The following is a 14479-nucleotide window of genomic DNA, read 5'->3' on the forward strand; positions in this document are numbered from 1 at the left end:
AGACGATGTCAGCATGGTGAGTGGGGTTCAGAGGTCTGGGCATGAGTGTCCAAGAGATGTTAAACCAAACTCGAGACCCAGCATGTGATAAGTGTTCTCTAAATATTTGTTGAATGAGCAAATGAAGGAATGAATGAATCTCTTGGTAGACAATGCCAGCCTAGCCAGTGGAATTCAGAAACGGAGGCTTGGCCAGGCATGGTGGCTCACACCTGTAATCCCAGCATTTTAAGAGGCCGAGGTGGGCAGATCACCTGAGGTCAGGAGTTCGAGACCAGCCTGGCCAACATGGTGAAACCTCATCTCTACTAAAAATACAAAAATTAGCTGGGCATGGTGGCACGTGCCTGTACTCTCAGCTACTCAGGAAGCTCAGGCAGGAGAATCGCTCCAGGCCAGGAGGTGCAGGTTGCAGTGAGCCAAGGTCACACCATTGCGCTCCAATCTAAATGACAAGAGCAAAACTCTGTCTCAAAAAGAAAGAAAAGAAAAAGAAAGAAAGAAAGAAAGGAAAGAAAAAGAAAGAAGGAAGGAAGAAAGGAAGACAGAGAGAAAGAAAGAAAGAAAGAAAGAAAGAAAGAAAGAAGAAAGAAAGAAAGAAAGAAAGAAAGAAAGAAAGAAAGAAAGAGAAAGAAAGAAAGAAAGAGAAAGAAAGAAAGAGAGAAAAGAAAGAGAAGAACGGAGGGAGGGAGGGAGGAAAAGAGGGAAGGTGGGAAGGCGGGAAGGCAGGCAGGCTTGAACTCTTTGTCATAAAATATTTTGAACAAAATTCAGACCCTGCACCATGATAACATCTCTTAGAAATATCTATTAAATGAAGGAATTGACCCATCCAATTGAGACAGTTACATAATTTGTGGGACTCGGTGCAAAATGAAATTGCAGAGCCTTTTGCTCAAAAAAGCAAGAGAAAAGGTGGACTTTTAAGGGTACTATTAAGTACCTTTAAAGGATACTAAACTATAAAGTTTTTTATTTAGGGTACTAAAATATAAAGTTTTTTCTTTTTTCTACAGTCTCCCTCATTCTCAACTTGTTATGGTGGTTTTTACTTGCTACTTAATGTCTTTCTAAGTAAGTAAAACTTAAAATTTTACATTTTCAGCATGACTTTTACCACTCTTCTTTATATTTGAGAATGCCAGTTTTACATGCAAGTACAGGAGCATTTAACTAGTATGTAGAAGCATCGTACATAATCATACAGACATATGTATTTCACCCGCACTAGACCAGCGGAAACATTGCACAAAACCAACAACAATTTGTTCTTTTTTTTTCACTTCTTGATATGTGCCCATTCTACAAACCCTCTTTACCTTCAGCTTACTGATAAATAAGGATAAACTGAAAAGAAAAGAAACTGTGGTTGCACTATCTTTCCTTTTCCTTCTAACTTCAATGGATGTGTTTGATTAAGACAGCAAAATAACACAAATAAGAAAATATATGATATGGTTCTTTGGTTGTTCATGTTTCTTAGGAAAACACTGTCTTCTTTCTGCCTTCTAAGAAAGTCATGGTTCAAATGGAAAGTATGGCTTCCTGGGGCTATCAGCATCCCCGTTTATTCCTGTTATAGATGGAATATGTTTACCTTGTACTTGCTTTGATTCTCACTGAACTTGAATGCATCATAGTTCTTCAGGAATTCTGTACCCATAGTGTCATTATGTGTGTGTGGAGCAATCACCACCTACAGATACACATTTCACACGTGTCTCCTCTGCTCACCAACATGCTTTCTTGTCCCATCAGGCTCCATTTATAAAACGTAAGCTGTCAGCATGGTGTGTGAGGTTCAGAGGTCAAGGCATGAGCTGTTGTAAAAATGTTAAACCAAATTCAGAACCCAATACATAGTAAGTATTCTATAGTTATTTGTTGAATGAGTGAATACAGAGAAGTAAAAGGGAAGTAATCAGGAAATAAAATTATTAGGAATTTGAAGATAGTGATAGTAGAGCATTAAACCAAGTGTAGAGCCCTTCTGGGCACAAGGTCCTATGCAACTACACAGGTTTCAGGCCCAAGAACCACCAATGGATAGGTAGACTGAAAAAGAGGAGAAAGCACAGTAGAAATGTGTGGGTACTCAATGTAATACTGATATTAGTAGCAATACAGATAACATTTATTAATGCATTAATTCATTTAATCTACATAACTACCTGACAAAGGAAGAAATTATGTCATGCCTAATTTGAAGGTGAAGACGCTAAATCCCAAACAATTTTTCTAGAAAGTAGTAGAATCTGGGCTACACAAGTCAAGCAGTTGGGCTCCAGGACTGATGCTATTAAACACCATGTGATACAGCCTCCAGCATTCATTGAGTATTTAACAGATAATGCTCTAAGTATTTGCATGAATTATCTTCAGCACCCACCTGCAAGATAAGTGCTACCATTTTCTTGATTTTACAGAAGGAAAAAACTGTGACTTGGAGAGTATAAGTTACTTATCTATTATTTAAAAACATCTAACAAGTGCTAGAGATGGGACTCAAATTTATGTTTTTAACCCTTACACTAAATCCTCTCCAAGGAGCTTATGTTATCTCTGGAAGATAACAACCTAGTAAGAGAGAGAGCCATGTGCTGAAATCACCATAGTACCAGTGCAATGTCATGAGTAATGTAATTCTGAAAGGATATTTTCACAGTAAAGTCCTGACTGTCATACAAACATACTTTGAACATGGGTCAAAGATTTTATTTAACTCATTAAGCAATAGGAATCCAATAAGATATATAATATCAGTTCAAAGGAGAATCTGAAGAGCAGACATATATATATATAGGCAATCAGGAATGCTAAAATAAATTTACTAACAGATACAAAACTGATCAATATCCCCATGACAAGTATCAATTACATCTCCACTGGACAAAATTTATTTACATCTTTATGAACAAGAATCATTTGTATTACTGTCCGTTTTCTACACCTCACAATGTTATAAAGTAGCTCAAAGACCATGAAAGATGCAGACTCATGGATTGAGATGATCCTCGAAAGAATACAGCAGGTCCTCAAATAATGTTGTTTCATTCAACATTTTTTTTACAACATTAATGAGAAAAAAAAAAACATTAATTCCTGGCTGAGGCCACTGTCTGCATAGAGTTTGCATATTCAATCCATGTCTGCATGGCTTTTCTCTGGTTACCCCAGTTTCTTTCCACATCCTAAAGATGTGCATGTCAGGTTCATTGGCGTGTCTAAATGGCCCTAGTCTGAGTGAGTGTGGGTGTGTGTGTGAGTGGCCCTGCAATGGGATGGCATCCTGTCCAGGTCTAGTTCCTGCCTTGCGCCTGAGTTGCCAGGAGAGGCTCTGGCCACCCATGACCTTAAACTGGAATAAGCACATTGGAAAATGAATGAATACAAATTACTGTCAAACAAAAATTCATAAGCTAGAAGACAATTATATAAGTGCACAACAATAAACGATGTGGTCTAAAAGCGTTCAGCAAGCCTGTCAAGTTTGTGATTGTGTTTGAACTGTGTAGTGGCAGGACAGTTTTCATCTGGCAAACATTTTTATTTAACCCACCACCGCTATGTCTGCCATCACTTACTGATTCACCACCAACTGGGTAAATCATTAGTTTACTTGTTTTTATTAATATTTTTTCAATGTATGTACAGCTCACATTTATTTTAATGTTTAATATTAGAAATGTTTGAGGTCTTTATTTAGAAATTTGGCGATGTTTTCATGACCAGAAATATGCCATAGGATCTTTACTCTTGTTTATATTGATCAGCCTGTGGTAAAATTGGTTTCATGATACATCATTTCACTCAAATTCACAGTTTGCAAGAACCTATTTGAAAATGTTGAGTGAGAACTTACTGTACTCTAGATATCTTCTACGTTTCCATTGAAAAGACACCCTAGCAGAAATCTTTTTGCCCATTTCGTTCCTATTTCATAGATTTTCCTGAGAAGTAGATAATTATTCTCTGCTTATTTGTCTTTTTATTGAACTCTTCTGGAAAAACCCCAGCCCCTCACAAGCCCAAATACCAGCTTTCCCCTTGTCTACACCTGAAGAAATCTCATAATAATGAAGACCATAAATTCATAATGACTACCACCAATTGAACCTTCCATACAGCCTTCAGAGATCCTAGGGCATTTCTGTGCTGATTTCACTGTCCTGTTCTATACAACAACGATGTGAAACATTTTCATGTCTCATAAAATCTCTGATCACAATAACCTTCAAAACACTTAGCTCCAAGAAAGGTATGGGTACCCATTGATCAGAACAGGGACTCCATGTACCTTTGCTGTTCAACAGTGCTAGATTCTAGATGCTGGATCATAGGAGGCTACCGGGGTCCTGGGCAAGGGGAGGGGGCACAGAAATAAGGGTGTATGGAAACTCATAGTATGGCTTAGGAGTATTTCAATATTTTGACTACCACTATGACTAGACTTCTCCATGCATCCAGTTCACCCACTTCCCCAGTCTCAACAGATGACCTCACCTCCTATTCCACAGAGGAAACAAAGCCATCAACTTTTAACTAACAAATGAATCCTCCTACTTCATCCTCATCTCATTCTAGAACGTAGAAAAGAGTCTGTATGGCACATGGAGAGTGTATCTCATGTCAGTTACAAATAGGATAATGGAAAAAGAGGCAAAATCAGGCTTAATAAATGCAGTTATATGAAGGAAGGGAAGGGAACATTAAAGGGAAGTAGATACTATTGGTTAGTCCATTTTATGTTTCATCAAAATTAGAGTAGGATGACCAAGAATTATCAAATATACATAGGTTCTATAAGAGGATCTCTTCAAGGAAAATTTGTTGTGAATCACTTCAAAAGGTTGACAGTTGCTTCCTAGCAAGAGTGTATTTGGGAGCCTCATTATAAATTCAGCTGAAATGAACCCAAGGGACATTTGCCATATATCAAATCCCTAAAAATAAGAATTTTATGTGTGCTTCAGATGAGCAGAGAAATTGAATTTATTTTGAAGACATCACAAAGATACTAAGGACCAGAAATGCTAGGAAAACTTTTTATACTTTCACTTAGCAGACAAGGATAAAAATTCTAGATTCATGTATTTGAAGTGAGTGTGATGACATTGTGAAAGAAGCAGACCTACAAGAAGTTATGGACTAAGTACTATGCTTAGCATCCTCTAATAAGGCCTCTAATAGGGCCTCAAGAAATGTGATACGGAACACTGAAAGTAAGTGTTCTCAAACAGTGTATATATATATATAATATTTTGTTATAGAATTATATACACACATACACACACACATATATGTGTGTGTGTGTGTGTGTGTGTATGTGTATATATATATATGAGATGGAGTCCTGCTCTGTCACCCAGGCTGGGGTACAGTGGCGCAGTCTCAGCTCACTGCAACCTCTGCCTCCCAGGTTCAAGCGATTCTCCTGCCTCAGCCTCCCAAGTACTGGGATTATAGGCGTGCACCACCATGCCCGGCTATTTTTTGTATTTTTAGTAGAGACGTGGTTTCACCATGTTGGCCAGGATGGTCTTGAATTCCTGACCTCAGGTGACCCACCCACCTCAGCCTCCCAAAGTACTGGGATTACAGGCGTGTGCCACCATGCCCGGCCCAGTTTTTATATTTTCAACCAGTAATTCTTAAACTTGAGCTTGCATCAGAGTTTTCTGGAGGACTTGATAAAACACAAATTGCTGGACCCTATTACCAGAGTTCCTAATGCAATAGGTCTGGGGAACAACCAAGGAATTTGCATTTCCAACAAGTTTCCAGATAATACTGATGCAGCATTGAGAACCACTGGTCTAAACTATGTCTAAAAATAAAATAAACCAATGGAAAAATACTTATTTGAGCGAATGGAGGGGAAATAAATTCATAGCAAGTTAAAAAAAAAACTACTTCTGAAGAAATAATCCTAGGAGCTTTTGACCACATGTAATGCTAATTAACTCAAAATATGACAATTGAAGAAAATAAACCGTCCTTTCTCAAAGTCCTTTTGCCATATTTTCCAGATATTGCATTATCTGTTTTATAGTCTGTTCCCCATTCGTTTAGCTTTGATGGTGTTTGCCATTTCCCTAGGATGTCTCTTTCTCTTACACTATTGTCTTTCAGTTGACTGACACTTCTTTTAGCCTTCTTTTTCCTGGATTCTTGGAGTTCCTCTTTTCCACAGAGCATGCTGCTCAGACTGGCATCAGAAAGCTGCCGATCCCCCAGGATTCTTTGCATTCTTTTGATTTCACCCCAACTGATTTCAGCTCACTGGAGATCAAGCAAACGAGGCGGGCAGATCACGAGGTCAGGAGATCGAGACCATCCTGGCTAACACGGTGAAACCCCGTCTCTACTAAAAATACAAAAAATTAGTCGGGCAAGGTGGCGGGCGCCTGTAGTCCCAGCTACTCGGGAGGCTGAGGTAGGAGAATGGCGTGAACCCCGGGGGGCGGAGCCTGCAGTGAGCCGAGATCGCGCCACTGCACTCCAGCCTGGGCGACAGCAAGACTCTGTCTCAAAAAAAAAAAAAAAAAAAAAAGGGAACATTCTGAATTAAAATTGGACAACTGAAGCAACACAGACAAGATAGTCTCAGCTCAGAATATGCCTAGTCTTATTCTTGTAGGGTCAACAAAGTCCACCCACACGGCATGAAAGGATTGCTTACTTGGCTGGCTCTGCTGCCGGCCTGAGAAAACCTGAAGGATGAAAATTCCAGCTCTTCATACAAAGCAGCAATGGATAAGGTTGGATGGCACTACGTAGAAGCCTATCCGGGAAACTAAAGTTGCAAAAAACAGGAAGACATTGTAGCTGCTGTTATCATAAAGAAGAGAAGTTAACAAAAGAACAGAGGTGGGTGGGAATATGATTTTTTTAAAATGTGTGGGAAAACACAGCTAGTTAGAAGCTTGCACAACCAAAAATTAATGGATGCCTCTGTCACCTGATTCAGAATAAAGTAAATTGTTTTGGGAGAAGGGACACTGGGAGAAAGAAGGATAGTGAATTAATACAGAATAAATACATTTCACATAGTAAAACTCACCAGCTATTTTAAAAATTCAAATAATACACTTTGGGAGACCGACGTGGGCAAATCACAAGGTCAGGAGCTCGAGACCATCCTGGCTAACACGGTGAAACCCCATCTCTACTAAAAATACAAAAAATTAGCCGGGCATGGTGGCGGGCGCCTGTAGTCCCAGCTACTCAGGAGGCTGAGGCAGGAGAATGGCGTGAACCTGGGAGGCAGAGCTTGCAGTGAGCTGAGATCACGCCACTGCACTCCAGCCTGAGTGACAGAGCAAGACTCTGTCTCATTAAATTTAAAAAAAAAAAAAAATCAAATAATAAAAATGAAGTGTTCGAAAAAAAATTTCTAGCCACATGAAATTACTTTCTCAAAAATTGTATTTCTACATCATATAACCCTCCTAAAACAAACAAAACTTGTTCCTAAGAGCTTTGAGAATTGCTTTCTGTGATAGTCAGTTTTGTGTCAACTTGACTAGGTTACAGTCCCCAGTTACTCTATCAAACACTAGTCTAGGTGTTGCTGAAGATATTTTGTTGATGCAATTAAAGTAAAAATGAGTTCACTTTAAGGATGGAGATTAGTTTAGATAACCTACATGATCTTGATTCAGTCAGCTGATAGGCCTTAGCAGAACTGATGCTTCCCTGAAGAAGATATTCTGCCTATAGACCACAGCATCAGCTTGACCCAAGAGTTTCAGCTTCAGTGACCTTCCCGACAGCTTGCCCTGTGGACATTAGACTTGTCTAGCCACCCTCACAATCACACAAGCCAATTTATTATGATAAATAACTTTTTTTTTTAAAGACTAAGTTTTGCTCTTGTTGCCCAGGCTGGAGTGTAATGGCACAATATCAGCTCACTGTAACCTCTGCCTCCTCGGTTCAAGTGATTCTCCTGCCTCAGCCTCCCAAGTAGCTGAGATTACAGGCACGCACCACCACGCCTGGCTAATTTTTTGTATTTAGTAGAGACAAGGTTTCACCATGTTGGTCAGGCTGGTCTTGAATTCCTGACCTCCAGTGATCCACCCGCCTCAGCCTCCCAAAGTGCTGGGATTACAGGAGTGAGCCACCACGCCCAGCTATAAATCTCTTAATATATATCTCCTACTGGTTCTGTTTCTCTGGTTGAACCCTGACTGGTAACATTTTCCTTTTATAACATTTCATTAAATCACATAGTTATGCCTTCTGCTAATTCCCACAAGCCATTTTCTTAGATATTCCACATCAACCCTCTACCATCTAATACATGAATATGCCAGAAAGGCAGAACTGCTCATCATTAAGAGTTAGTAGAGAATTTCTGTTTAAGGCAGCAATAATAGCCCAATTTCCCAACTAAGTGAGCAAAGAAATTTTTTAAGAGGAAAAGCACTGGGTACTGCTCATAAATCAGAATTTTTTTTAATTTATGCAACCTATAGTGTAGGTAGAACTGCACCAGAGAAAAGATTCACTGTAATAATGGAATTGACTGTCAGGACAGTGAGTAGACAAGATCCCCAGCCACCACAAAAAAAGAGTAATAATAAATGTAACTAATATTGGAGCACTTACAATGTGCTAGGCGCTGTTCAAAGTGCTTTATAAATAGGAACTCACTTAAGCCTCACAACATCCAAATAAAGTAGACACTAGAATTATCCCCATTTCATAGATGGGAAAATTGGGGCAAGAATGGCTAAGCAATTCGCCCCAAAATACTCCGACAGTAAGTGGCATGACCAAAGCCCAAATCCAGTTTGACTCCATATAACTTTATAAGTCCTGGGAGCAGAAATAGGCAGTGGGATGATTCATAGGCACACTTAATGTCTACCATTACCTTCACTAACTAAAATGCCAGCATGAAGAGAGGGGTCCATTCTTAGTCTCACCTGGAGTAGATGGTGTGCTCAGTGAGCAATGTAGCAGATACAGAAGGGGCAGCCAGATAACTCTAGGCTATTGCAACAAAAAAGAAATGAAAACCTTCTTTCTCATTCCCACAGTGAATCAGTCATCCATTTCTCCTCATAATACTGACCAACCTAAATATTTCTGAAATATCAATATGTTCCCTTCATTCCAAATCCATTACAACAGCCTGGTCCAAGCCATAGTCATGTCCTTCTTGTATGAATGGCCTCAAGAGCATTCTACAGTGATCTCCCCATATCCACTTGGCCCTTACAACCTGTCCTAATAATTAAACCTAGAGGGGGCCTTTAAAAAATTTAAATATGCCATTTTCTCGCTTCCTATTTGTCAATGGCTTTCCATTGCTTTTGGATTATGCTCAGTATCTTTACTGTGGCCCTGCCCCATCTGGCCACTCCCACCTCCCTAGACTTTCCTCCCTGTGCTCACTGCACTCCGAATAATAGTTTCTTGTCATCTCTCCAATTCGCCAGGGGCCCAGCAAGTTTTTATAACCTTTACCACTACTGGCAGTTAGGTAGACTTTTGTGTAATTATTTGATATATGACTTCTTTAAGAGTTTGTAAACTCTGTAAGAACAGGAATCGAGACTGTCATATTCATTATTATATCTCCAGTACCCAGCCATATCTGACTCAGAGGTAGCCTTCAGTAAATATTTATTCAGTAGATGAATTTTTTGCTACAATGATGAAGTTTCCAGACACATAAGTACTTCTGTCCCTCACTCTGAAAGGGACAAAATGTAACCACTGGAAAAATGCAAACCTCTGCTTTCCCCTTTATCTGAAACTAAAGGAGCTAAAGAAATAGTCTCTGACAGACCACACACAGTTCAACTCCAAATCCTAGACACATAAAAAGTACCCACCTATAAGGATGACAAAAACTACTAGGCAATAGAAACATTTTAGTCAGTTTTTTAAAAATGAACAATTTGGGGAATCATAACAAATACCTAAAATGTACTATGACAAATTCTGTAAAGTTTGCAAGAGGTAATTTATTCATAATCTCAATTGTATTTGCAGGTATGAAAAAGGATGAATATGAGTTAGGAAAGATGGTTTTCAGATGAAAATCAAGAGAGATGAATTTTACCCAGGCAGTAAATTTACATTAATTAGAAAACATCAAAAACAAACAAATGCATTAGAAGACATGTTTAACAAACTCTCCCAGAATTCAGTGGAAACTTTCAAAGAAAGACAAATACACTGAACAAAACACTGGCAACATGGGAATTATCCATAATATCCCAGTATGAAGTACTTTAAGAGGTGAGAAGGGCAGAGGAAAAGCAACCACCAAATAAATAATGGGGAAAATTATTTGAAAGCAAAAAGAAAAGGAAATAAGGCTTTTAGATAGAAAAGGTCTATTTAGTAGCCTTATAAATTTAACTATTTTTAAAAAATTTTAAAAATCACAACTGTATAGATCCTGAAATAAGGCTTTTAGATAGAAAAGGTCTATTTAGTAGCCTTATAAATTTAACTATTTTAAAAAAATTTTAAAAATCACAGCTGTACAGATCCTGATTAAAGTTTTAAATTTTGGCTGGGCGCGGTGGCTCACGCTTGTAATCCCAGCACTTTGGGAGGCCAAGGCGGGCGGATCACGAGGTCAGAAGATCGAGACCACGGTGAAACCCTGTCGCTACTAAAAATACAAAAAATTAGCCGGGCGTGGTGGCGGGCGCCTGTAGTCCCAGCTACTCGGAGAGGCTGAGGCAGGAGAATGGCGTGAACCCGGGAGGCGGAGCTTGCAGTGAGCCGAGATCGCGCCACTGCACTCTAGCCTGGGCGACAGAGCAAGACTCCGTCTCAAAAACAAAAAAACAACAACAACAACAAAAAAAAAAGTTTTAAATTTTAAAAAGATAGGTCTCCTAAGGACAGCAAAATAGGTTCACTCCAAGGAAAAAAGGGAATATAATCAGTGAAATGACAGGTTCTGCTTAAAAAATTGTGCCAACATTACTGTGAAATTTAATACAAATACAAATAACTCTGAAAAGATAAATTCATACCTAAAAAAGAAACTAATAATGAAAGTCTAAATTCAATGTTAGTTGAAATAAAAGGTGATGGTGGAGAAGACAGAGAGAAAAGTATTTTAAACTAGGAAGATGATAGAGTTCAGTGAGTAAAAGAAGCCACAGAGGCCTGGGTTCAAATTCTGGCCTTGCCGATTAACTAGCTTCGTGCTATAAAATAAGCAATTAACTCCATGGAACCTAGTTTCTCATAAGTAAATTAGGATAATAATCTATACGCACTATTGCAAATATTAAATAATATATATAAAGATCTCACCTTGCTAACTGGAACAGAGTAGTGACTCGAGCTGCTATAAAATGCTATATTTTTAACATAGAAAGGAGATTTTTGAGGTCAAATAACCACTAGAAGAACAGAAACGTCAGGTAAAAGTAACAAATTGTAAAGAAAACCTAAACAATAGGAAAATAAAAAGGAAGCATTTTTAAAAATCAGAAGGCTGTATAAAATAGGACATATGTAAAACCAAATTATTAGAAAAACAATAATAAATTATAAATTCATATAACCACAATTACGGTAGAAAATTATATATACTTCTCTCAGTTTTTGACAGAGAAATTAATGCAATGTAAAATTAATAGGTATATACTAAGTTTTGTACCTGCAGAGCGTCTACATTACTTTTGAATGTTTGGGGAGTGTTTACAAAAAATGGTTATATTCCAGGCTACTGATAAATTTTCAATAATTTTCCCAGAATGTTTAGAAATCACTGGGGCAAAAAGACAACCCAGGCAGAGACCTGAATTGGGAAGCCCTATGCCACCAGACTCAGCACAACATAGAAGTACATGGTTATTTTTGTTCTGTGTTGGTTCTCAAAACAGAAGCCTGTCTCCATTGATGAGTCAGCTCTTGTTCAGATGAAAATTAGACCCTTAAGAGGATCAGCAGTGCTTGCTGATCAATAGGTTGACCTTTCATACATCAAGGCTTTTCTTTGGTTTTTGAATTGCCCTCCAGTTACATCTCCCAAAGCATGTTGGGAGAAAAATCCAGCAGCAGCCACCATTTTATTTGTCAAGGAGTCTCTAATAAATGCAACGACTTTTCAAACACTACCAGATTAAGGAGAAGCCTTCAACCTTGGTGTCCCACTTTAAAAAAGAAAAGAGGAAGGGCTGACATAAAAATCCTTATGATACCCTTGCAACCATGATGGCTCCCCTCACATACCACCTATCAAATTAATTGATCAAATTCAGATATATTCGGAAGTAACTTGCCTTTTAAAGGAGATGACTTTGATCAGATGCTCTCCAAGGGTGAGTGAATTTGAAGAAAATTTCTGTGCCATACTGAACACATTATACTCATGCTCTTATTCTCATCTTCATATTTTAAATACTTTCTCTATTTGCAGTCTTTTTCAAGTTACTTTAAATCTATGATTCTGCTAGGTGATTTTATTACTTGTTGTTACCTGATTTCTGCTGTAATGATAATTCATTTATGTTTTAGATTTTTACAATGAAAAAAATTTTAAATATGACATATTAGTGGGATAATTTATACCAAAAAAAACTATTTTTATTTGAAGCTGAAAAACTGAGGATTAATTGACTTAAAAATAACCTAATTTGGGCTTTCAGCATCTACATATGTAAGATTTTTGAAATTTTTTGAATGTTAGAAATTCCCATATAACACAAGAATTTAACAAGTATATATATTGCATTCATTAAATATGTCATGCTTAAAACAAATGCTAATCTAAAGATTGTGAGATTCAAGCGACTTTACATCAAATCAGCAGAACAATCAATACAAAGGCAAAATGCTATATGCAGAATTTTTTTAAAAATTGAGTGAATGCTTCATTTGAAGAATTATACTCGAACCTATTTAAGCAAAGTAATTATTTTTTTTTTCTTTTTTTTTTTTTTTTATTATACTTTAGGGTTTTAGGGTACATGTGCACAATGTGCAGGTTTGTTACATATGTATCCATGTGCCATGTTGATTTCCTGCACCCATTAACTCGTCATTTAGCATTAGGTGTATCTCCTAATGCTGTCCCTCCCCCCTCCCCCCTCCCCCCACCCCACAACAGTCCCCGGAGCGTGATGTTCCCCTTCCTGTGTCCATGAGTTCTCATTGTTCAATTCCCACCTATGAGTGAGAACATGCGGTGTTTGGTTTTTTGTCCTTGCGATAGTTTACTGAGAATGATGTTTTCCAGTTTCATCCATGTCCCTACAAAGGACACGAACTCATCATTTTTTATGGCTGCATAGTATTCCATGGTGTAATTATTTTTAAGCTGGTCACGAGAAAAGGCTAAAATGAGAAAAGTGTGTCAGCACAATCAAAATAATAATTGATGGCTTATAAGAGAAATTCAAAGACCATTTTGCAGGGTTCAGATAATATTTGGTTGTCTCATTTCAGTGTCTTCACTCTTTTCAGCTCCTTACAATGGATGGCACCAAAAAGCATGTAAACAACAATAACAAAAACTGAAAATATTAGCATGTTTGGTTTTGCACAGCCCAAAGGCTGTGAAATTTCAAAATACCTCTCTAGCATCAGAAACTTCGGAAGTTGATAGTGTGCCTGGATCTCAGAAAGGGGTCTAGCACCACTGTTTTTCTCACCTTCTCACAAATAAATTATTCCTTTTAATCTAACATTTCACTGTCTTTGAAGAGAAATTGGACTATGCCTTCTCTACTAAATAAAACCAGGTATTAAGAAATTGGGACAGCTATATAAAAAGCTTGGCTCCTTTGTATTATCATTACATGAGCTTCTAAGTCCTTCTAAAATGAGGTCAGAGAATGTGGCCTATGAGAAACTGTCTTTGGAATTTGTGCACACATGTTTTATGGCCTAGGATAAGTTCATTTTTTTAAGTATTCCATGACCTAGGAAAAAAAATGTATACTTTTTTTACTCAAGTTATTAGGAGCAGTAATTGTTCAAAAGATAGTCACTGGATCAAGATGGTTGATTGTAGTTTTCAAATCTTTTATATCATTATTGATTTTTGTCTGCTTGATTTATCAGTTACTGAGAGAGGTAAATTAAATTCTCCCATTATGTTGTTGATTTGGCAATTTCTGCTTAAATTTCAGTTCAACTTTTGCTTTATATATTTTGAAGCTATGTTATTAAGTACATTTAAATTCGAAATTATTGTCAATATCTTCCTGAAAACCCAAATCTTTTATTAACATGCAACAAATTCTTATTTCTGGTAATGCTTTCTACATTAAAGTTCACTCTTTCCAGTTAATATACCTACATTAATTTTCTTCATTGTTTTATACTTCCGTTTTATCTTTTTCATCCTTCTACTTTGAATTTTTCTGGATCCCTATAAACAGCCCAAGACACTGTCTTTTCTAAAGTGAAAATTGTGGAAATTTTTAAAATCCACTCTGAAAAGATTTGCATTTTAACTAGGGAATTTACCACATTGACATCTATA

Source organism: Symphalangus syndactylus, chromosome 18 (genome assembly GCF_028878055.3).
Source record: "Symphalangus syndactylus isolate Jambi chromosome 18, NHGRI_mSymSyn1-v2.1_pri, whole genome shotgun sequence".
NCBI classification, from domain to species: domain Eukaryota; kingdom Metazoa; phylum Chordata; class Mammalia; order Primates; family Hylobatidae; genus Symphalangus; species Symphalangus syndactylus.